This window comes from Triturus cristatus, chromosome 8 (genome assembly GCF_964204655.1).
Source record: "Triturus cristatus chromosome 8, aTriCri1.1, whole genome shotgun sequence".
Lineage (NCBI taxonomy): Eukaryota > Metazoa > Chordata > Amphibia > Caudata > Salamandridae > Triturus > Triturus cristatus.
The window spans coordinates 720,201,918-720,227,811 of record NC_140591.1 but is presented as its reverse complement, the minus strand read 5'-3'; the positions used below and the strand labels follow the sequence as shown (position 1 = coordinate 720,227,811).

Below are 25,894 nucleotides of genomic sequence, written 5' to 3'. Positions count from 1 at the left end.
GTAAAATCTGAAAATGGGGTGAATTTTGGGGTAAATATGAAAAATGGGGTGAATTTAGGGTTAAATATAAAAAATGGGGTGTGCATTTGTCTCTAATGTGATATTTGGGTGTGTTTTGGGGGTTCAAAAAGGAATTCCAGGGTTCACGTTTGGGTTTGTTGTGTAAAGGTAGGTTTTGGCTTGCACTCACTGAAGTGGGAACAGTGATCTTCATGTCTCCGCTATGCAACACCTACTCTACTGTTGCAATGTCCCTAGTATTAGTATGCATTGGAATGGAATGCAATGTCATGACATGCATCCCAACTACGTATGTGCCTTTGGCACAGCGGCCGGCATTGAGAAGTGCTGTTGGGGGGGGCTGGACAGCTGTGAGGGCAGCCAGGTTGTAGGGCATCGGGTGACTTGGAGGTTATTGTGGGTGATGGGGGACAAGTGCCGGTGAGTGTCCTCCAGTGTTGGTGCGCCCATCCATGAAAGGTGTGTGCCGCTGGGTGTTCCTTCAGGGTTGACTATGAGGGGGTGAGATGGAAAGCATTGATAAGGGAAGGCGGGGGAGTGGCCTGGGTGAACAGCTTGATGTCAGGCAACCTTGAGCGCAGAGGGGCATTGAGTGCCCTAATGGGAGGGGCATAGAGTGCCCTTATGAAGAAGCACCAGACAGCATGAAAGGGGCAAGCCTGTCCCGAGGGGCACAGAGGCAGGCAGTAAGAGCATGTGCATAGTTCAGCCTGGTAGGAAACCCCTAAAAGGGGGGGGGGGGGAGAAGCAGCACCAGGCATCCAGGGAAGGGAGCTCATAAGGGCCATCTGGGAGCCTAGGTAGGATGGCCCTTCTAGGGGTGGAGGGGCGATCGTGGGTGGGGAGGGGAACAGGTGCCTTGCAGTGTTGTCCTTGAGAGAGCATAGATCACTCTGGAAAGGAGGTCTGTGAGAGAGCACCAGGCAACATGGGAGGGTACCTGTAAACACTGGAGGTCAGGCCATCTGAGCACCTGGGTGGTGAGCCCACAACCCCTCGCAGGACGTGCCTGGTGAAATGCACGCAGCACCGTTCAGTGAGAGATGTCACCGTTAGTGCATCTGAGCACATACAACATGGGGACGTGTCTGCAGGACAGGGGGACGTGCTCTGAAACTGCTGGAGCCTTGAAGAATAACAATAATGAATATATATAAATTATAACAATATCCTGAGATCTCCAGGCCCTCGGTGACAGGGTCTGTGAGAGGAGGAGTGAAAGACCCAGCCCTGCTGGAATCCGCCCCGAGTGTCTGACCCCGGGGCAGGAGGCTGGCCCAGCTCTGTCCGGCGAAGGGACCCACATACACAAACACACCCCGCTGCCCTGCGAAGAGCCTCGGACTTCACTCTGTACAAGTAAATCAAAGCCGGGCTTACCGTATGTTCCTGGTCCGTGGGCCGCTTCCCGGGGTGTCGTTGCGCGCCTGGTCGGTGCAGGACAGATTCACTCCTGTCTCAGATGTCAGGCTGGGCTTCGAAGGAGAGGATACCCCGAGCACCCCCTGCAGGGCCCCTCCACGCCTGCACCAGGTATCAGAGGCACACATGCAGGTCAGCGGTCCTCGCATCTGCCTTGAGCCTGGCAGTAGTCCAGCCCCAGGGTAAGTGGTGTGTGAGAGGTGCGCTGGGAGGGACCCCCAGGAGCACGAGCCATGCAGACAAAGAGAGGAAGGAGGCTGCCTGGCCGCAGACTGATTTCCTGGTGTCAGATAACACTCTCTGCCCCAGCTCCCTCATAGACACACAGGTACAAGAGAGGACGGGAGCAGTCTATGGGCTGCTGAGAGACAGCCCCACTTTTGCATTAAGCCCCCGGAATCCATCTTATAGGGGCTCGAGTGCTCCCCCCTCAGGTGGAGGATGGGTCCCAGAGGGGCAAGGTGGGCACAAAGAGCGCCATATAACTATGCAGAGTTTTCAGTGCCCTTACCTGGCCAGGCAGCGCAGGGCTGCTGCTCCCAGCCATCAATTCTCGGACCAGCTCTGCAGCCCCTAGCCTGGCATTGCAAATCTGCGCTCCCTGACGAATCTCGGGCCTGATACTGCAGTGCTGCAATGGCTGGCAGGGCAGGACTGTACCTCTCTGACAGTAAATGGGCTGCACCCCCATGGCCTGGACGTGCAGCACAGGGATGCGCCTATCTGACTTGGCAGCGCAGGGATGTGCCTCCCGGGCCTGTAAACAGGGCTGCACCTCCATTGCCTGGCCTCGCAGCTCAGGGCTGCACTTCCCTGGCCAGCAGCAGGGCTAAAGTATTACCTGCCTCACTGCCGTTGCGTGCACTCTCTAGGGGGCTCCCTAAGGTGCTCCTTAAGAGGTTCTTAGGCAGAGGCTGGCACACCTCGAGGCTGCTCTGTCAGGCCCTGCTCCTCTGAAGCCAGCCTCCCGCAGATTGGCTGCTCTCCGATGGAACTGCTGTTAAGCTGCATTGCTTGGCCCGGCCCCTTTTCTGTCTGATTAAATTTGGAGAGCCTTTGGAGATAGGCTTTGCTTGTCTCTGCTCGGAGCCCACCCCCACAAAGCCGCCCATACACTGACAGACGGTGCGGCTGTGGGGGTGATGGGGCGCGGCCCTGTGCGTGGCTGTGGCTTTGGGGTGAAGTGTGTGTCTGCGCGGGCATGTTTGTTCATCTATACGATGTGTGTCTGTGGTTTACTTGCTGTCTGTGTGTCTGTTCCGCTGTGATTTAGTGGTCCTGTGTATACTTGTTTGAGGTAGGGTGTCGCACTTGTGTAAGGTATTCTAATGGTGTGCACATGTGTTTGTATGTATGCATGTGTGCGCACAGTGCTGTGGGTATGTTTGTTGTGGTTAAAAACCTATTTATGTCTTTGGGGAGTAAGAATAGGAGGATATGTGCATTTTTTTATTTTTAGATAACCTTACACCTGGATAACACCCATCAACACCAGGCAACTGTAAAACAAGGCCCAGCAGAACAGCAGAACATGTAACTTTTTGAGATCCCCACCTGTCCATCAGAACAGCTGATCATGTGGTTTTATAACACCTCCACCTGTCCATTAAAACAACATGCTCTTTATTGCACCTTCACCTACCCACCAGAGCAGCAGATGTGGCTGTATGTGGCCTTCACCTATCAATCCACAAAGCATATCAAGTGGCTTTTGGAACACCTTCACTTCACCTCCGGAGGAGCGGATTATGACTATTAACACTACTGGAGTGAGAAATTTTTCTCACTTCTTGGAGGGCCGAGTGGAACTTGCGAGGGGAGTGCACCCTCCCGTGTTTCAACACTACTACACACAAAGTACTCCCCTGATTGTTGACCCTGGAAACCCGGATGTCCGCAATCACTAAATCTGAGTCAAATAATGGTGGAATGTCCCTACGTGAAGCTAGGATAGTTCTTCACCCGAGGGTGAGGAAGAAGGCAACTCCTTTTGTTTTATATTCCCTCACACACCCTAGTGGTGTCATGCTTCATCATCGGGACACCCTGACGCCTAGAAGTCAGAGTGGGCTCAACCATATCTCAGGGAGCGCTTAGAATATTTTTTGGGCCAGAGAGGGATAAAGATTAAAACTCCTCTGTCCGATCCCGGTTTCTCTTTAGTCTTGGATCTGGCAGGGATATTCAAAGGATTATGGAATAAGGTCTTGTGGGATATTATGGTCCTAAGACCCTACTGCCATCATGTTTCAGTCCACAGGTGCCCCATAAAGGGTGCTGGACTTTCTTCAGCGCACAAACTTAAACCCCCTGGAAGGTTAGAGGTGTGGGAATTTCCCTACACTCAATATAGTAAGGGCAGAAAGCTGCTCCTTATCTAAATGCACATGATATGTTGTCACTCCATCTGTAGAACGACATAAACAACAAAAATAACCACCATAGTATCATAAACTCATTGTCTGTAGGATTGTGCGTCGTGCATTTGTGCCACAATCCCAGTAAAAATGTATTCAGATGGTGACACAATCATGAATTAAACTTCTGACTTTGGTGCGTGTTTCTATTAAAAAATGTGTCTCTACTGAACACACATGTCTGTGTTATACCCATGTGGTGGCGGCCATTTGTCGCATCCTACCATCTTGCATTACACTAGTGTGTGTATATAATTAGATGAAACTCTTGTGTCAGCCTGCAGTGCCATTTATTTGACATGACACATGTTTTAAACAAACATTCCGTGTGGAACCTATGTACTACATCTACTCTAGGGTTTGACTGCAGGGCTTCCCCACTAATTGAGGTCCAGCGTGAAGTGGAGCCTCTCCCAAGTTGGAGTAAGAAGCGAAATTGGAAGATGGCCACCAGAGACAAAAGAGCCCAAATGTAGCACAAATATCACCCAGATGTAGCCCAAGTATAGCCCAAGGACAGAATGTCCCAGAGTGTTCTAACGAGTGAGTGTTACGGCGATTTTATAATGGCAGGATAGCATGTGAGCGGCTGACACGATAGTTTAATCTAATTATATACATATTGTGGCACAAATGCACAACTCACAATCCTACAGACAATGAGTTTATGATACTATGGTGGTTATTTTTGTTGTTTATGTAGTTCTACAGATGGAGTGACGACATATCATGTGCATTTAGATAAGAAGCAGCTTTCTGCACTTACTATATTGAGTGTAGGGAAATTCCCACACCTCTAACCTTCCAGCGGGTTTAGGTTTGTGCCCTGAAGAAAGTCTAAGCGCTCCCTGAGATATGGTTGAGCCCACCCTGACTTCTAGGCATCAGGGTGTCCTGATGATGAAGCATGACACCACTAGGGTGTGTGAGGGAATATAAAACACAAGGAGTTGCTTCCTTCCTCACCCTCGGGTGAAGAACTATCCTAGCTTCACGTAGGGACATTCCACCATTATTTGACTCAGATTTAGTGATTGCGGACATCCGGGTTTCCAGGGTCAACAATCAGGGGAGTACTTTGTGTGTAGTAGTGTTGAAACACGGGAGGGTGCACTCCCCTCGCAAGTTCCACTCGGCCCTCCAAGAAGTGAGAAAAATGTCTCACTCCAGTAGTGTTAATAGTCATAATCCGCTCCTCCGGAGGTGAAGTGAAGGTGTTCCAAAAGCCACTTGATATGCTTTGTGGATTGATAGGTGAAGGCCACATACAGCCACATCTGCTGCTCTGGTGGGTAGGTGAAAGTGCAATAAAGAGCATGTTGTTGACATTCCACCATTATTTGACTCAGATTTAGTGATTGTGAACATCCGGGTTTCCTGGGTCAACAATCAGGGGAGTACTTTGTGTGTAGTAGAGCGGATTATGACACCTCCACCTGTCCTCATAACGGGGTGAAGTAAACTTGGCCACACTGACAAGTTGCCTTTCACGGTCGTCAGCAGAGACCCCTCATTTTGAAGATGAGACGGAAATCACCTTTCTAAACTAAGCTAAATGCACCCCTCTGTGAGGGTGTGGGGGTGGACGTGTCTCTTCCCCCCCACCAACCATCAAAGGCACCTCTGGAACACAAACAATAGAAGAGAGGGGGGGACCAGGAGCCAGTTAATGGTCCAGTGCCTGTGCTCCGCAAAGTCAATGAGGTAATCAAGAAGAGGCACTGTTCCGTAGTGAGCATTGTGGAGAGGCAACCTACACTACAAATGATGAAAGGTAAGACAGAGAAAGATACTAGGTCAGGGACTTGGTGATTGGGGTGGGGAGAGACACAAATTGTCTCTTGTTGCCCTCACACATCCCGAAGGATGTCATGCTTCATCATCGGGTGGTTGCTCCTCGTCGGGCCGGTGGTGCAATGCCCTACGGGTCCCCCGAAGGGTCTCTTTTGAGGAGATCTTTTAGAGAACTGCCGATGGGTGCATGTGGGTGTGTGGATATAAGTCCTCTGTGAGAGGTGAGGGTAGTGCGTGCAGTGTAAGTTAAAACTACCTAAGGGTTTCCAAAGAAGAAGATTATTTTAATAAAGAGGTACCCTTGGTAGACTAAAAAACCCGTAGGTTAAGAGTTACCAATAGAGACGCAATGTGTCCGGGTAACTATGCTCTGGTCGACATGTTTCACGCCTGAAGTGGTCTGGAGGATCCTTGGTGTTTCATCAGGACCGGGGGTGAGGGTGATGTGAAGTGAGTGCACGAACGTATTAGTGTGAGTGGGGTACCATTAGCCCTCTCACAGATCCAAAGGGGGGTGAGTGAAGTCGCCTCCTACACTATTTGTGAGTGGCGGCTAAGACTCTCAAATTAGTTGTGCCCCCTTGGTCAAGACCTAGCAGAGGAGCAAAAGTTACTCCATGAGCTTAGCGGCGTTGGGTGCCCACACCTTCTTGGGGGTTCGCTCGGGTGTCGGCACTAGAAACCTGCCCCGTCCAGCCTCGGCCCCTCACAGGTGCTGGTGTCTGAGGAGAGAAAGAGGGAGGGAGGCGGAGAGAGCGAATAAAGGCAGACTGCCTGCAGGGCTGGGAGCTTTGGTGGCGGGACAGTGGCAGAGCCCACCTCTCCGTGCACCCTCGTCTGTCCCAGCTCTCCTGTCCCCGCACCCCACCAGCGCACCGTGCACCCCGGAACATTCCCACCTGCCTGTACCCCCTCAGCATCGGCACAAACATGGCAAATCCAGCTCAGGCTGACAGGGCAGATAATAAGGCACGCACCTTTATTTATCTATTTCAAAGGATGTTACATGGCTACAACAGCATTTCACCTGTAATGGGAAGGTGAAAGCAGGGCTAGAGGAGTTAGGAAGGCGTTAGCAGCACTTTACTGCCGATAATGGGCCTATCACCAGGTATTGCAGGATTTCCTATCGCCATCGCCCTCAGGTTAGCGGCAGTTTTCACCGCCGTTCCCTGGAACTATCGCCATGTAGCGACAGCTTGATAATACGTCGCTAGGAGAATCACCTGCTGACACGCTCATAAGCGCGGGAGACCAACGCTGCGCGGGACGCGCCTGAAAACCTGCCCGGTGAACTCTGCCTGTGTAGTGCTGGAGGACTGGGGACTACATTGACCAGAATACCGGACTCCCAGGAGGGAGGAGAATCACCTGCTGACGCGCTCATAAGCGCGGGAGACCAACGCTGCGCGGGACGCGCCTGAAAACCTGCCCGGTGAACTCTGCCTGTGTAGTGCTGGAGGACTGGGGACTACATTGACCAGAATACCGGACTCCCAGGAGGGAGGAGAATCACCTGCTGACGCGCTCATAAGCGTGGGAGACCAACGCTGCGCGGGACGCGCGCGGGCCGCGCCCGGGCGAAGCCCGGGCCAAGGGCGGGCCCGTCCTTGCCCGTCACAGACCGGAAGAGACTGGACTGGGCCATACCCTCTTCAACTAAGGAAAGGTGAGCTCTGTCTATCGTTTCATATTCGATCCTCAGTAACTGTGCCACCCTGCATTGCATTATTGTTGTTACCTCCCGCTCATAAAAATAATGGGGAGGCGTACAAACGTACCTGTAACTAAATCAGCAACAACGTGTATTGAAAACATGTTGGAGAGGGCTGTTAGCATCGTGAGCAACGAAATCGAGCTCACTGAGAGACGCTTGTCCCTCGGATTAGGACAACTTGCACCACCCTTTGGGCATATTACCGAAGTTACTGAAGCTACTGCATGTGTCTCTGTTATTCCTGCCGTGAACTGTGAGGAGGCTTGTGATGTCATTACATCTGACTCTACTGAACTGATTTCTGCAATTAACAACACCCCTAACAATACTCCTCTTTTAGGGGCTAAGCGCAAAAGGAAAGTCGGGAAACCTGTAAATGTGAAGAGGAAACAACCCATTCGTCCCTGTTCTACCCGATCAACCTTAAAGTCATGGATCCATCCCACACCAACAACTATAAAAGCAACTGAGGTTCTTGTACATGCCCCGCCGATTGATTTATCTACTCACACAATTGGAACTCAAACTGAGAGCGAACATTTGTTTCCTTCTATGGAAAATGCCAACTTAAATAGTGCAATCGATATCAGTTATTTATCTACTGTTATTACTGACTGTGTTAAGACGGCTCTAGATAATTTATTTCCTTCCTTATATGAGCGTATTGTTAACTCTTTTCCCCCCCAGCAAGTATACCCCACACCGCAGCATTTGAATGAAATGTCCCAGGTTATTGATATTATATCTGACCCCAATCTTAGCAGTAGGTCAATCGTGCCCATCCCACTTCAAAATACCAACGTACCTCAACCTCCAATTCAGGGAGTCAATGACTGTGTAACTTGTAAAAGGATTCGTACTTGCTTTGAATCAAGGGAAACCATGGACGCTAAGGGGCCATCGGTTCATACATCCAACTATATTAATGGCAAACCAATAAATAACTCTGCCATTGATGTCCCCTCAAATAGACCCTCTAGCGACAATCTGGTTAGGACAGAGCAAGTAGTCGAAATTGACCCTGACCTTACAAATAATACTGAGGGCAACAATGTGGTAATAAATCTGCCCCCCGAGGCATGCCCATATGTTGTGACCTTAGCAGGGGTTCCCCCTTTGAGAAAAGATCAAACAGAGTCCTGGGAACAATTACGCTGTAAATGCGTTGATTGGCTCACAAAACACAGGAGATTTAGACCCTCATTAATAGGAGAAATTATCATGGTAAGACGAGTGGGTTGGTTAGGAAAATCTTATAAAAACATTAAGGGTGAGTGCGTCATCATCAATTTCCGGAGGCAATCGGTAGCCAAAAACATCTTGACACTACAGAGGGACCAGACTAGTCATAGCACCAGCATATGTACTTTACCCCTTGGTTATTTTTATAAACCTGTACTTGAGTCATTGCCCTGTAACTTGTATAGTCCTATCCCGACCTCGAACAAATTCTCATTACTATCTGGCTTAGACTGCCAAGATTGACTGCCCACACAGGTAACCAATGAAGAAAGCATGGATGTATCTACTTTAGCACCAATTACGTGCAGTTCCCAAGCTCTCAAATCTGATCCTTTAATTAAAATAAAAGAGGATCATCTATTAAAAATATTGAGTTGGAATATTGCCGGTCTGAAATCTAAGTTACATTTACCAGACTGGAAAGAATTAATTAATTCTCAGGACATTGTCATGTTTCAGGAGACCTGGGCTACTCAAGATTTGCATATGGAGGGCTTTGAATGTATTAACATCCTGTCCCCCATTCCCACATCTGGCAGACCTGTTGGCGGCCTTTCAACCTGGATAAACATTAAGTCAGGTGGACATTCCAAAATTCTATCTACTAATAGTGATAAATTTCAAGTAACCCTCTACACTCGGGGGGATTCCATTTACTTGATTAATTTTTATAACGATGATTTTAAATCAGTCCCCAATGTGAACTTTTCTTTGTTGTTTAATTTTATTTTAAAATTACAATTAGTTAATTGTGGTACCCAAACTAAGGGTATATGCTTAGGCGGAGATTTTAATGTTAAAATCCCAAAGGATATTCATTCCGTTATGCGGCTTGCCACTGATGCATCATTAAGTAAAAGAGGGGAACAGTTAATGAATCTTTTAAGTACTCATAACTTTGTGAATGTTATGCAAATCGCTGCAATTCCGCCACTAGACGAATGCGTGATTCCAACTTATAGAAGTCGAGGTTCTACTTCTACTATTGATTATATTTTCGTTAATACCCCTCTCGAAGATCATGTTTTAAGGGCTGAAGTTATCCCCACTATCCAAGGGGATCATAACCCCATCAACACTATTCTAAGCTTTTCGCGTCGACCAGTGTACGACCGTACACCTGGGGCCCGTGATTTAACGCTAACTACAGATAATCTTAGAATTGTCTGGCGTAACATCGATAACAACGCCCTTTTCGAAACAATGATAAAATCTTATCCTAACCTAGTTAAAACATGTCTGATGTTTAGTACTGGAAATATAGAGGTAGTTGCCGCTTTTTCAAAGCTATGTAATGGGATTAAACAATTACTTTCTAAACCAATTAGAACATTTAATTCCGAACCCGGTTGGTTCAATACAGAATGCTCAGTGGCCAATAGAGAATTAAGAAAGGCCCTCTTAAGTAAACCAAGAGTAAGCTCCCTCGTGACCTCATGCAGGTGTAGTTACAAGAAAGCCATTACACGTAGAAAGGAGGAGCTCATTAATGACCATTGGGCAAATCTTCTGCGGGCAAATGCCCTAAAAAACGGAAAAAACTTCTGGAAGGCAGTTAAAGACATGAAAAATGTAGGTATTATTTCCTCACCGCTCGGATGCAATATATCCAGCGAATCCTGGGAGGCTCATTTTACTAAGATCTATGCCTCCCCAATCCCTAATGAACCTGAAAAAGTTTACACCTTTACCTCTGGAATACAGATTGAATTAACTGAGGTTGAAGATGCCATAAGCCAAAGTTCAGGAGGCAAAGCACCAGGTCCAGATGGGCTCCCGATTGATTTAATTAAAAATAAACCCGACTTCTGGGCACCACTTCTTACCAATATTTTTAATAATCTCACCGATTCATTTATTCCTGACTCTTGGTCATATAGTACTATAGTCCCAATTTTTAAGAAGGGGGACCGGACGGATCCGAGTTGTTATAGGCCAATTTCATTGATCGATAATACCCTAAAAATTCTGGGTAGGGTATTATTTAATAGGATCAACCTATGGGCAGAGGAAAATAAGGTCTTGCACCCATCCCAGCTGGGGTTTAGGAGTAATGTCGGCACGGTTGAACAGTGCCTTAACCTTCACCTGATTATTAGCAAATATACAATAGCTAAAAAAACACCAATGTACCTAGCTTTCATGGATCTCACGTCAGCCTTTGACTTTGTCAACAGATCACGGCTGTGGCAAATTCTCTTGAACTTTGGGCTAGACGACCAACTGGTTTTCTTTTTGGCATATTTACACAGAGACCTGAAAGCTAGGGTGCGTATAGGAAGGAATGGCGAGATCTCGAAGGCTATTAAAATTGGCAGGGGGGTCAGACAGGGCTGTGTACTGGCCCCGCTTCTTTTTATATTGTACATTAATGATCTAACTAAATCACTTTTGTCTACAACTGAAGACGTCCCAATTATCAAGGGAAACAAGATCCCCGCACTGCTTTACGCCGATGACGCCGTGCTAATGGGGCGCACCCCTAAAGCTTTGCGCGCCTTGGTTCACGGTTTTGTGAATTTCATGGCAACTTTGGGCCTATGTACTAATTTTAAAAAATCATTTTTAATGTCATGTGGGTCCAAGAAACACTCCAATGTTACTATTGTTTTAAACTCTAACCAATTGATAAGCACGTGCACTTTTCCTTATTTAGGCCTGGTATTTGCATCAAATGGTTTATGGAACGATCATATTGCTCACTGTAAAAGGAAATTTACCAATTCTATTAATACAATCTTGAGGCTACCAAAGCCAAAAAACATAGGGGTAGTTCCTTCTATTATTAAAATTTACAGATTATAATGTGTACCAACTGCTACATATGGTGCAGAGGTATGGGGGCATTCCACCTGCACACCTATTCAGTGCGAAGAGAATAGATTTTGTCGTAAAACTCTGGGAGCCCCTTTCTTTTCTTCCACATATGCTAGCCATAGCGAATTACATCTGCCGTATATAGAAGATTTTATAAAGGCTCGCCCGACATTGTTCTGGTTAAGAATTTGGAAGAATAAGGCTGCACAATTGACCAGAGAGATAATCATGGATTGCATGAATTGTGACAGAGGGATGGATATACCGTGGCTGGCAGGAGTACATAAAAGTTTGACTAATTTGAATATGGAACATTTGTTCCTAAATCCCTTAGATTATAGCCCTGCTAATATTAAAACTATAGAAAGCTCACTCTATGCATCCTTTAAAAAAACTAGACTAGCAACTGAATATAATAAGACCTCAGTTGCTAGATATATGCAAGTTGAGTTTGTAACCCCAGACTTGCCTAAATATCTCTTAAATCCTGTTGGTCGATGGGAAAGGGGCTTATTCTTCAGGCTGAGAACAGATACAATGAAATATTTGTTGTCTTTTCCTACTGGCTATACTGCTAACCTTGAATCCTCCGTCTGCCCATGTAATAATAGCTCGAAACAATCAATGCTACATTTTTTATTTTTCTGTTCTTTCTATTCCTTCCCCACAAAACATTTTTTGATCCCGTACTTTAAGTCACAATGTGTTTCGGACTATAAGACTGCTTATGATATGGTGCTTGCTATCAATAATGATGAATTGTGTTTTAGAGTTGGATCCTTTTTAAAATTGGCGGTACGCACTCGTAATACCATGCACTCGATATAATTCCGCTATTTTATATGTTTATATTAACTCTATTTTTCATATTGTGTTTTGTTTTAACTGTACTTTTATGGATATAATGTATATCCGAATAAAGTTCACATTCATTCATTCATTCAATACGTCGCTAACATAGCGATAGTTTTCAGGGTTAGACGGCGATAAAAATACTGCGCTAACTGGCGTTGGCAATAGATATCGCCAGGCCTTGATAATATGCCCCTCAGTGTGTTAGTACCGGCGCTTCTCAGCACTGCTCCAGTGCTTTTAATGGGAGAGTGCCGGCGCTTCTCAGCACTGCTGCAGTGCTTTTAATGGGAGAGTACTGGAAATTCACAGCAACAAACAAGTGCTCTGGGACACGGAGTACCTGCACTTCTGTATTTCCATATGTGCAGCAAGTGTCTAAACCCCGTCATATATTTTAAATGCAGCCTCTTGTGACCAGCTGAAGAATCAGAACAGATTTAGTACTACAGTCTCCCTTCTTATTGATTTCTTTGAGGCAAACTTTAAAAAAAAATACGCTGACTGTTCGACTCTATTTTTCATGACTCTGCTCCTCGTGACTCCACCCCCTTTCTTCTTTAACACCTTGACTCCCAATTTATGGGGTCAGTTTTTTCTACTTCCAGCACTTGCTACAAGGCCCTTTTAGAAACATGTTTGCACATTAAATTGCAGCTGCCTCGGCCCATTGAGAGCAGCTCACATGGTGCACCACCCTGTAACACATTTCAAAACCATTTACACAGCATTGCTGCTCCAGGGATGCCTTGAACTCAGCTGGAAAGTGCATTTATATAGGGCATGCCCCTGCTGGACACTGCTGGCATCAGTGAGCGGCCGATGGCCAAGGGCAATAGAGCGCTTTACATGAGAACCGGCCTGTTTCCATTGTGTTCACCATCCTTTTATGAGGAGGAGCCTGGCCCGATCCCCTACTAGAATTCAACAAAGGTGTCACTTGTACAATGCTAATGTCAGAGCCGAGAAACGATCGGAGGGGCATATCTACAAGGCGGCGATAAAAAATTATCTCCGCTTTTGCGGCCGTGTTCGGCCGAAAAGCGGCGATAATTTTATCGCTATATCAGCAAGGGCATGCTATCGCGTGAAACCTTGCCTTAGTGCCTGAATTCCGAACGCCCATCCCTGCATCTCTAATGAGATGCAAAGTGGGCGTTCCTCTCCAGGATAACGGGAGAAATGTTGCTAAGCGACATTTCTCCTATTATCAAGCCTCACGCAAAGCAGCATAGCGACAAGAAAAGTAGCAATAACCTCTCTTATCGCTACTTTCCTTGCGCCTGCTTTGAAACGGACTTAGCCATGATATCCTATGGAAGGTGGATATCATGGCTAAGTATGTGAGGCCCTATCAGCAAGCTATCGCCAAACTTCGTGGGATTATCGCTGGGTTTCCAGAGATAATCTCACGTTTGGCAGTTAGCACTAGGATTTTTATCGCTTTTGAGATAAGCGTTGCTAATAGCACGCTATCTCAGCGATAAAAATCCATGATAGTCGGCGATAATTATCCTAGCGCTAAGTGCGCTTAGCGATAATAATCGCCGGTTGTTGCTGATATGCCCCTGAACTTCTATTTATAGCAGCCAGCCGCCAACACTACTACATTTAAATTACAAGAGAGCTTGACAGCTGGAATTACAAGAGTGGCGGCAGGTGCCACACTCTGGAGCATACTATCAACAAATTATCGCCGCGTTAGCGGCACTTTTCCAGCCGCTAAATCAGAGATCGCTAGGTATCGCCTAAATACCTATCGCCATCGCTAAGAAGTTAGCGGGAGTTTTCTACGTCGTTTCCTGACACTATCGCCTGTTATCAACGTGTTGATAATACTTCGATAACAAGGCGATAATTATCAGGGAAAGTAGGCGATAAAAAAACTCCCGCTAACTGGCGCTGGCGATAGTTATCGCCAGGACTTGATAATATGCCCCTGAGTGCTTCCCACAAAGGTGAAAAGCATCTTTTCTAGGGCTACAAATGGCCTCCGTTCTGCTAGGCCGAATGAATAACCAAATAGTGACCAACAGAATGAAACAAGAGACAAGGGGTAATGTGACCACTGTAAACCAACAGAGCTCTAGACAGTCATAATTTCTCCTTGGGGTATTTGAAATTTTTAGGACAATGTCACCACTCTAAAAGATCTTACTTTTTCATAAATATTCGATCTGTGAGTTTAGAATATTGGCCAAAAATATAATAGAGCACACACTTAAATGCTTAAAGATAACTCTGTTTTGGTTCTGAAGTGGAGCATTGGTAGGGACTGCTTGGAACAGTACCTGAGGGCTGGCATAGAGACAATGAATGCTACTATTAATAGGCACATGGCACTCAAATGTGATGATAACCAAGGTGAAGACGCATGCCCATTGCGTTGTAATGGGAATGGACATTGGCAATATACTCCATATTAGGTGTGCTAGTGATTTCCCTTCAAAATCTACGATTCATTTAAAGAAAAGTGCATATTGCGAATGTGCTAACAAAGGTAATGTACCTTTTGCTCTAAACGTTTCTCTTTCAGTGAGTTCAAAGTAAAATTATTTATGGTGAGAAAGATACATGTAATTTACAAAAGCAGAACATGTTATTAGATTTGCTTATGTGTGCCGAGTGTTTGAGAGCGTGTGCAGATATGCTGGAAAGAGTGAGATTTGAAAGGATGTATCTGGGCATTTTTGCATAGTGTAGCAGACACTCTAAAGCCAATCCTCCACCCAGGTGAATTTGGCGCAGTAGTCAATGATGAGAAATTGCACTGATTTCAGAATTACAAATTTTATGATTAAAAACAGTTAGTTATACACAAACGGCAGCATTTGTTTCTATGTGAACAGAGGAGGAAAATACAAATTATGCCACGAAAACTCAATTTTTCTCATATATCTATTTGAGAATATTGACTGTTAACCCTAACAGCAAACAGTCAAAGGATCATCATCAGTGCAACAGCATAGTTAAAGAGCATCGGTTTTAAGACCAGGCTTGTCAGATGCTTTTGCGGGGCCACGGTGGAAACAACTTGTGAGGCCCTGATAAGTAAACCGTCAAACCATACTTATGAGAAATCATGGCAGCCCCAACACCTGGCGCCATCTAGTGGTAAGACTGTGTTTAGCAGCCTTATTCATAATGAATAGGAAAACTTGCTTTAAACTCTATAAATTATTGTGCAGCAGAAATGAAGGGCCCTGGGGTTAATACTTTTCTGCCATCCCCTTGTGACGGCCTTGCTTGAGAACATATGTGTACAAAAACAGGGGAGTCAATGAAAGAGTCAACATTCAGCAAAAAGTCAAATTGCAGTTTGTTAGTTCAATTCGAAAGTGAAGCATAACTTAATCATGTAGACAATGTAAGAAAATAAGTATAAAGTGCAAACTTAAGGAAGATTTCTTTAAGAAATGCCGAATTTTTCGGCTTCATATAGAGTTATAAGACTAAGGGCCTGATTACGACGTTGGCGGTCCTACAGCAGATGGTGCAACAAGCCATCCACTGTGGGATTGCCAAAGCCGTGGTGCTTCTGCCTGACAGATTAGGGGCCTGATTACACTTGCGGGACAGTCCGACCACCACCAGACTGCAGTACATGCACCGCATTCTGAGTGTGGCAGTCGGACCGCCACAGGACCGTCGCCTCTGCTGGGGTCCAGGATCCCGCGGCATGACAGTGGCGGTCTGAGGCAGGAATATGCTTCCGGAACCGCCGAGCATATTCTTAGTTACCAAACTACCACCCTTTCCATGGTGGTGAGCCTAGCAATGGCCATTCTCTTGTGTGTTTGTATGTTTAATTTTTGCATGTCTTTCCCTAAACCTCACCTAACACCTCCCTAAATACCTGCCATTTAGATGTTAGATTCTGCTTTTTCCACCCACTCCCTCGTCCCGTCCACATTTCCAACTAAAATGTAGACCTATGTGTGCAGAGATCTCCGCACAAAAAAGATTGGAGAGGCGGAAGTCTCAACACAGAAGTTTGTGAATTGCTTTTTGTTGTAGTCTCGTAGTACTTCTGTAGTATTATTAAAGTACCAGAAAATCCAGTTTGTTAATCGGGCCCGCAATATTCAAGTTCTTATTCAGCCCTTTGAGCAATCGGAACAGAAAATGCACAAAATATTATGCCACAAGTTATCTTCAGGTGGAGTTTCTTTCGAAAAATCAGTGTTTGCTTTATGGGCATAAACTCCCAATGATCATTAAAGGCTCGCCCTCTGCCAGCACCTGAAACAACCTTTCCTAGTTGTAGATGAATAAAACTTATCGCAGGTAATTAGCAAAAGAGTTAGAGAGAGAGAGACAAAAGCAGGGAAAAGGGAGAAAGAGAGAGAAGCTTATTTACATTTTGTGACTAGCCCGCATACAGCAACCCAGACCTACTTCGGAGCTGCATGTATTTATGCGGCTGTGTTTTTTGCTGCTTTGCTGCATTGAGTTGTTGGGTTGCACTGTGGTTGTGTTGCATTCTGCTTTGACGTTTTTGTCGTGTTGAGACCTGTTATGTTTTAGTAGGGTTGCTATGTAGCTTTGAGTTCGTTCTTGTGTAAAGTTCTGTAGTTTAGTTTGGAGATATTACAAAATGCAACTATATTTCCAGCCAAAAACAGCTACATCCTTTAAAGTTCCAGTGAAAAACAACAATTTGCGCGGTTTAGGTGGTAACATGCCACTGCTCTGGCACTTCAACTACTGAAGTCACCAATAAGACCAAACGGAGAATTATCTCATATTAGTACTTCCCGTGCGCACTTGGGGGCATATTAACAAGGGCCGGCGATAAATATCGCAAAGCACGCTTAGCGCTTGCATATTTATCGCCGGCTTTCTCTGGAATTTATCGCCCTGTTTGCGTGTTATTAACAACGCGCATCGCCGAGGCGATAAAAATTCCAGAGATAGTTGGGATATCGCCGTTTTCCATCCATAGTGGAAAACGGCGATATCCTAGATGATAGGGCCTGTTGTCTTAGCCACAAAATCCACCCCCCATGTTAAGTATGCCTTAGTTAGGAATTTAACAGACGTTAAATTCCTGCGTTAAGGCATACTTAACGCGATTTTTAAAAATCGCTACCTTCCCTTGTTAATATCGCAAAGCTGCCTTCGCGATATTTTCCCAAGGGAGTCTTGTCAGGCACGCCTCCTTTGCATCTCATTAGCGACGCGATCGGAGGCTTGCTGCAAACGGGCGCTAAGTCAGCAAGACACGCGACAGCGTGTCTTTGCTGATAAGGCGATGAAATTATCGCCGCTTTTTGCCCGAAAACGGACGCAAAAGCGGCGATAATTTCATATCGCCGCCTTGTTAATATGCCCCTTGATGATATAAGAAGGCCCCTGGACTCCTATGGCACTGAGGCAAAGATGTTGAGAGGATATTGACATTGCTAAACCGCTTTAGTACTGACAGGAAAGGTCTGGCGGATGCTCACAAAACTCGAGCCTTTGAGCAGGGACATGGTATTGCTGGCGAAAGATGCCATTCCGGAAGCAATAAAGAACTGGTGCGAGTTAGCATTGGTGTTAGGAACATCACCACAAACACGCCGACCATACACACATGCACATCTTTTACACTGAGGCACTTATACACGGAACGTGCACTCATAATTTACAAAATTCACACCCACGCAGTTAACACATTGCACACTCATCTATTTACAAACTCCCTTCAAATTCACAATATTCTGACATACCGAGCATAATCGCATCAATCAGACACGTGTACATAACACACACCACTCACGCTTATCGGTCACAAGTAGCACAACTATACTCTGCACATATACACAAACTGTACCTTTACTAACACACACACCTGAAGCCGACACAATTTATACACACTCAATACGTGGGCCAGATCTTATTTGAAAAGTGTCTGGCCTCTGTTAACACTTTATTATAAAATATATACATTTGTTAGTTGGCCACAACACGCTAGTGATTTTGCAGTTATATTGGACAGGAGGAGTGGGCATGGGTGCTCCAAAACACACATATTTTTAGCTGTTTCTTCTGTGTTTTTTGAGATGTAATGATTTCGAGCACGCTCATATGTCACACTTTTTTCAGGTCTCTTGTTGATTGCCATGCTTGGCAACCTTGTTTTATAAACGTGCGCTTTTCCTATTTTTTTCAAACCTTGTTTAACAACAAGAGAGACAGCCAGGACTCGACCGCTTACTGTCTATATCAAATACACAAGCCGTTTGAAAAAAATATGACTTTATATGTGCTTTAAAGATTCCTAGCGTTTCCTTTTCCTTGAGGCATTCTTTGGACACAACCTTCCAACATAGCTTTATTGCGGTCTATTTGCATTTTTCTATATACTCTGTCACCTCTACCTAGTTCAACCTACCCCACCTTTAACTTTCAAAGCATGCATCTAATAGGCCCAAGTACGAATGTTTAGGCTCATCATGTCAAGAAACACCGGCAACAACACTTGGCAACAGTACTCTACACAGGCCCTGCTGCCCAAAAAAGCACGCAGGAGGTCTCCGGCAAAAAGGTCAAGACAGTGGTTGCTGATTAAAGGAGTTGCATCAGTTGTGCCACCCACTTCAGTAGCCATTTAACCATGTTTCAGGCCTGCCATTGCAGCCGGTGTGTGCAGTTCTAAACTGTCATTTCAAACTACACCTTTTGCAGGCCCAAACCTTCCTTCCTATTAGTCACCCCTAGCGCCAGCCCTAAACATCCCACAGTTCACAGTGCAATGTATTTAAAAAGTAGGATATGTACTTTTAAGTTTTCCATGCCTTGATAGTGAAAAACTCTTACTTTTTTTTTTTAACGTTTTTCACTATTGCAAGGACTACCTCTCCCATAGGATAAGATTTGAGTTATCTTAATATATTTAATAGGCTGAAACTTCCAAATGCGAACAGGTGAACAGTTAATGTTTGATGTCTTTGGAATTGTAATGAAAAATACTCTTTTATGGTAAAGCTGTATTTCCAATTACATTTTTGGAAATGTGACTTTTAGAAAGTTGACGACTCGACAGCAGTATCCTGAAGCACACCCTAGTTCTTCTTATGTAATTCATGTTTCTGTTCATTATTATTCCCATTTCGCGTGCAGCACCTGTATAAGTGTGCCGTTTCTTCGCACCTGGGCATTGTACATGTGAAAATAGTGGCCAACAAGAGTGGGTCACTGACAGGTTGCACAGCTGTATGCACTTCGGTACCTTTAAAATAGTACACATCCACCAAAGTAATCAATTCTTTATCCATTTTATTTTCAAGTTTTTCAACGTATTCCTTTGTCTTTCATCACGTCAAAAGATGTAAAATTCATTTGTTTGCTTTTAGCGTCTTTATGTTCTAAGTATTGCCCATACCGGCCTATACGTGAACACGTTACGAATTTGCCAATCCTCCACTCAGTTCGATATACATCTACTCAATGCATTTCGGTTTGAAATAAACCTTCATCAGGAGTATCTATAAATTAAAAACATGTATATCAGTCACATTATATTAGCTACTTCCGTGATTACAAAAATATTATTAACTTTGCTACCCGATTTTTTGATATCTCTTCCGGTTTCATTCCGCTTTAATTCAAAGTCTATGAGCCATTGGATAAAGTTTTTTTAAAACCAGGAAGTAATGTTTATCTTCAGGGTTTGATGGAGGTTTACACGTTATGTTTTTTAAGCTTGTAGTTTAACATGGAAAGATAAGGGAAATGGAATTTGGTTTCTTAGGTATTTTCAGTTGAAACCGGAAGAGATATCAAAAATTCGGGTAGCAAAGCTAATAATATTTTTGTAATCACGGAAGTAGCTAATATAATGTGACTACATGTTTTTAATTTATAGATACTCCTGATGAAGGTTTATTTCAAACCGAAATGCATTGAGTAGATGTATATCGAACTGAGTGGAGGATTGGCAAATTCGTAACGTGTTCACGTATAGGCCTGGATGGGCAATACTTAGAACATAAAGACGCTAAAAGCAAACAAATGAATTTTACATCTTTTGACGTGATGAAAGACAAAGGAATACGTTGAAAAACTTGAAAATAAAATGGATAAAGAATTGATTACTTTGGTGGATGTGTACTATTTTAAAGGTACCGAAGTGCATACAGCTGTGCAACCTGTCAGTGACCCACTCTTGTTGGCCACTATTTTCACTTTTAGAAAGTTGGCATTTTCCTGCCTTAGTCATTTAGTGCTTGCAGCCTGTGTCTGGGTCATGACTGGGTGTTGTTGGCAGTTGTACTTTTTGTATTCCTCCTAGACAGCCACACACAATGCTCCATAGCAGTCAGCCTGAACTTGTGACTTTGTCCCAGTCTGGCGTGACCAGATGACCATAGTTTGCCCTTTGTGATTTTAGGCACAATTTTCACTAAAATCTTTAAAACTGCACATTTCTGGTTCTACAGATTGGCTTTTTTGTAGTTTTGGTCTTGTTTTAGTTATTAAAAAAGTACTCTATTTTTCTGGGCTCATGTTGGATCCTTTATGTTGTGTGTTTTCACTTTGTTACTATTTGAAGTGTTGCACACATACTTTACACATTGCTTCTAGGTTAAGCCTTACTGCTCTGTGCCATACTTCCAGGGAGTTGAGCACAGGATAATTTAGGGTTGCTAGTGAGTTCACCCTGACAAGGACTGTGGTACATGTGTGAGTAGGGTTTCATCACTCTGAACCAGAAGAACAGTCGATAAAGGTGCAGAAAATGGGTGGATGTTGTGTGAATCACACCATCTCACAAACTTATCCCATCGGTAGGCATGTACTGACTTTGTGGAGGGATGCCTGACTGCCAGAATAACCACAGAGACTTCAGGCGAAAGGTCAAAAGCTGTCAACTGTCACTGCTTAATCTTCATGCATGAAGGTGAAGGGTGTGCCGGTTCAGGTTCGGAACCCTCCCCTGTTGCTGCAATAGAACATCCTCTTGAAGAGCAGCCTTGATTGGAGGATCAATGGTCATGCTCAACATGGATACCAGAATCTCTTGAGCCAGGAGAATAACTTTTTTTTTTTTTAAACTTAATTTTTCATTTTTGCATAACATTAAAACACCAATATTACAGCATACAGTTCATGGAAGTATCTAGATCATGGGGATTAGAAGCTATTATCAACATGCAATCTTTTGGATTCCACAGAATTGCTTGCTTACATTTCAATAACATGCAGTCTATCAATTTAAGGACATTTTGCCATGGGGGGCAAGCACTCATTACATCTATTCTCCCCCACTGCTCTCATATGCACTTTGTTCCGTCCCTCCCTCTCCCGCTGATAGCCCAATACTGCACAGTTCTCTCCATTCCGTGAGGTCTGCCTGTAGCCCTTCATCCTTACGTGTTAGTTTCATGTGCATTTAATCAGCTAACGCCCATTCCCTGGTATATTTGAGCCACATTGCTAATTCTGGGCTTCTCTGCCCCATCCACGTTATAGCCACCCTACGTCTGGCCAAGACAAGCATCAACTGAAGTAATTTATAGGACAGTTTCCGTTTTTTGGGTCTACGTACATAGGCCAATAGGCACTGCAACAGTTCCTCCCTTAGTGGGTGACCTGTGACTGTGCGTATCTTTTCCGCCACCCGTGTCCAAAACTGCCTCACCTCAGGGCATTCCCACGCCAGGTGGATAAAGTCCACGTTTTCAGCATCGCACCTGGGACATTTACTATCCTTGTTGCGGGAGATGCGTCTCAACTTCACTGGTGTGAGGTAAGTGCGATGTAAGAAGTTGTAGTGAATCAGTTTGAATCTAGCATTACAGGAGACTGTATGTGTGAGATCACTAATAGTCACCCAAGCCCTCTCGTCCAGGTGTGTATTGAGTTCCCTCTCCCAAGCAGCCCTTGATGGTGGTGATGGGGCAGTAGAGTTCTGCTTCATGAAACTGTATAGGAGAGATATCATCCTATGGCCGGATCCGCCTGTAAGAAGAATATCTAAGGTATGTGTTGGTTGGGGGATGTCTGGATATTGTGGCCAGTTGAACTTGACTACTTCCTAAATTCCCCTGTATTACAGATCCTGACCCTGCCTTAGAGAAAAACTCTTCCTTGCCTGTTCATATGGTATGAAGGTCTCATTCGGGAAAAGGTCTGTAAAGACCTCGCATCCGCCGTCCCCCCCAGCCTGAAAAGACGTGTGTGTTGCCCTCTCTCTGACAAGGGCCAGGATCCAAATAGGCAGTTCTCTATGGAATGGCGCCCAGCGTAGCACCGTTTCTGCAAACCGCTGCCAAATACTCACCGTTTGTCGCACTGCATATGGGAAATCCTCCTCCGCCCCCTGCCCTCCATCAGCGCTATTTGGGGGTCCCCTAGGTATGCCCTGCCAGCCAACAGTCATTTTTCCCAGTTGTCCCCTTCTGCCATCCAACAAGCCGAAGGCTGCAGCTGGGCAGCATAGCAGTATAAACCAAAGTGTGGGGCTTCCAGTCCACCCTCCTCATATCTATGTGTCAGGGTGTTGAGGGCTACTCTACTCCTCTTCCCTGCTCACAGTAATGAGTTCAGGATCGTGTTCAGTTCCTTGAATACTCGTGTCGGGATCGGGCAGAGCGAGTTCTGTAGTGCATAAAGGCACCTAGGGAGCATTATCATCTTTGAAATAGCAAGCCTGCCCATTAAGGACAGCAGGAGGGAGTTCCAGAAGTTCACCGAGCGCTGCAGGGCCGCAAGGGTCCTGTCCAAGTTTAGGGCCATTGCCTGGACATTGGTCAACGTAATCTGGACCCTCAGATACCTAAAACTTGCCCATTCTCATCAAAACTCTAAGTCTGGGAGGTCCCCCAGGGGCACCGCAGTCATGCCTGCTAGCAGGAAGATCAGTTATTTGTTATGGTTGAGTCTCAGGCTAGAGACCTCCCCGAACCTATCCAGGTAGCGCATCATCCGTGTATAAGGAGATGATATAGTTTGTGTCTCCCACCCGGATACCCCACTGGTCCAAGCCCGCTCTCACCTGTACCGCCAATGGCTCAGAGGCTAAGGCGAATAGTAGGGGTGAGGGGGGCACCCCTGCTGGGTGTCTCGTCCTAGCGCCCACTCCTCATAAAGAACCCCTGCTGGTCTCACCAAAGCTCTCAGTTCAGTGTACAAAATTTGGACCCACCCACGCAATCTGGGCCCCATCCCCACGACCCTGAGAACCTCCAAGAGATACCCCCATTATACTGTGTTGAAAGCCTTAGCCAGATCTATAGACACGAGTACCATCTCTTCCTCTCGGTCTCTCACTTCCTGCATAATGTGGTTAAGTCGACGCAGGTTTATTGCAGTGTTACGACCCGGTATGAAGCCACATTGGTCCTCGTGTACAAGAAGCGGCATCTATGGACCCAGTCTGGAAACCAATAGTTTACATAATATTTTTGTGTCCGTATTCATCATGGTGATTGGGCAATAGTTTGAGGGTTCATGGTTGTCCCCACCCGGCTTCAGGATCATGCATAGTTCGCCCTGCCTCATAGTGTGAGGGAGGATACCCTTCTCGAAGGCCTCAACATATACTTGTAGGAGGGCTTGGGTCAACATGCCCGCATAGCCCCGGTAGAACTCAGGGGGGTAACTGTCGCAACCCAGAGACTTAGCACCCGGAGGCTGCTGTAGTGTAGACGGTACTTCCTCGATGGAGAGCGGGGCCTCAAGGTCCTCCCTGGCCTGCTCAGGGAGTGTCGTCAGGGTTAGGGTCTGTAGGTAAGGGAGATATGCTTCTTCACTAACTGACAGGTCAGCCGTATAGATGGTCTTAAGGTGAGACCGGAGGGTCCGTAGTATTGCTGCCTAAGCATAGACCATTGCACCTGTAGGTGTGCGCAGCGCCACTATTGGGTCTGGGGTTTGTTCCCTTCTGAGGATCCAGGCTAGTTAATGGCCTGATTTGTCCCCCTCCCTGTGTAAGCCCGGTCGGTATTGCTGAGGGTATATTTATGCAGCCTGTTCCAGATATTGCATATGCGTGTCTGAATGTCTCATTCCCTAGTCTCCTCTGATGGGGATGAGTGGCCCCGGGTTTGTGCCTCCAACAATGCCGCCTCCTGTACCCTCAGCTCCCTTTGGAGTTGCTTGTGAACCCAACACGTCAAGCAAAGGCAGGCCCCTCTCACTACAGCCTTTAGGGCCTCTCAATTTGTGGCCCTGGGCATGTCTGCCCATTCCCAGTTCAGCGTGATGTAATCTGCCAGTGCTCCCTCTATGTGCTGTTAGGAAGCGAATCGTCCAGTACCTCTGACTGCAAGCTCCAGACCCTCGGGCGTCGGGCCGGGGACCCCCAGCACACTGTGCAAGCAATCAGGGAGTGGGCTGAGAGTAACCAGGCCTGATGGGCTACCTCAATAGACATGTTGGGATCCAGGTTTGCTATTTACTCCAACCTATTGTGGGTGTTGTGTGTAGGGAGGTAGCAGGTGTATATCCTCTGGGTGGGGTGTCTCTGCCGCCAAATGTCCTGGACCCCTAAGTTCCACATGACCTCACTGAGTTTCTCTGTCATTCGTGGTTTAGTTCCCCTACAAGGTGGGGACCTACCGAGCTCGGGGCCAGCACACAAATCAAATTGCCCACCCAGATAAGTGGCCCCTCCAGTTCCGAGACCAGTACTTCCAGAAGGGCGTGGTGAAAATCTGGGTCCTCTACATTTGGGGCGTATATATTTAGTATTGCCAATTCCCTACCATCCAGCTTTGCTCTTAGTAGAATATATTCTCCATGGAGGTCCGCCACAATGTGTTGCAAAACGAGTCCCCGTGGCCACCCACACGAGCACCCCCCTGGTGTAAGTAGAATATGATGAGTGAAAAATCTGTCCCCTCTATTTGTTTGCAAGCCTCTAGGCTCCTGCCTCATCCAGGTGGGTTTCCTGCAGACATTCTACTGATACGTGGTGCCTCCGTAGGAATGATCGGACCTTATAGCACTTAGTGCATGTGCCCAGCCCTCTTACATTCCAGGTCATGATCTCAGTCCCCATTGTCCCTGTGATGTACTACGTTAGTATGTACCTGCTCCATCTGCCGCTTGGTCAGCTTACCTGCTGTATGCTGTTGAACTAACATATAAACAGTAATGTGAACAACCCCCATTAACTCCCCTACACCCACAGGCTAATTACCTGCAACAGTGCAAGCGATTAAGCCCTCCCCATGCTTGTGCCAGGACGTGCACAGCTGCCCCATCGGCCCAACCGGGGTCGTAGAACTTCCCCAGAACAATTTCATGCTCCCGGCCTTGCCCGACCGCTAGGATCAGGGTGCTGGCCCCGCAGTCTCCACCCTGGGTTAGGCTCATCCGCTCCTGGTCTACAGCTTTTTTGTGCTGGCAGAGGACCTGCTAGCCTGAGAGCCCCTACCCCACATTTCCCAGATATTCCTCCCCGCCGCCTAAGCGGCTGAGAATCCCTTAGGGGTGCTGTACATGCTTGCCTATCAACAATGAGTACCAGTGTACTGAGGCATGTCAATCATTCCAGTTTCGGGGGAGACAGGGCTGAACAATGATGGTCTCCAGGATCACTTCGTTTGTGAGGAGAAGTGTGGCAGGTACCATTTCCAATGCCGAGTTTCCCCCCAATGTTTGTGTTGGAGAATCACCC

General features: G+C 46.0%; 1 protein-coding gene across 1 annotated transcript in view; it reads right to left on the bottom strand.

The window, feature by feature from the left end:
* Positions 1-25,894, bottom strand: part of ABCC4 (ATP binding cassette subfamily C member 4 (PEL blood group)) — a 1,516,984-nt gene that overhangs the window by 479,640 nt on the left and 1,011,450 nt on the right. The window lies entirely within an intron of this gene.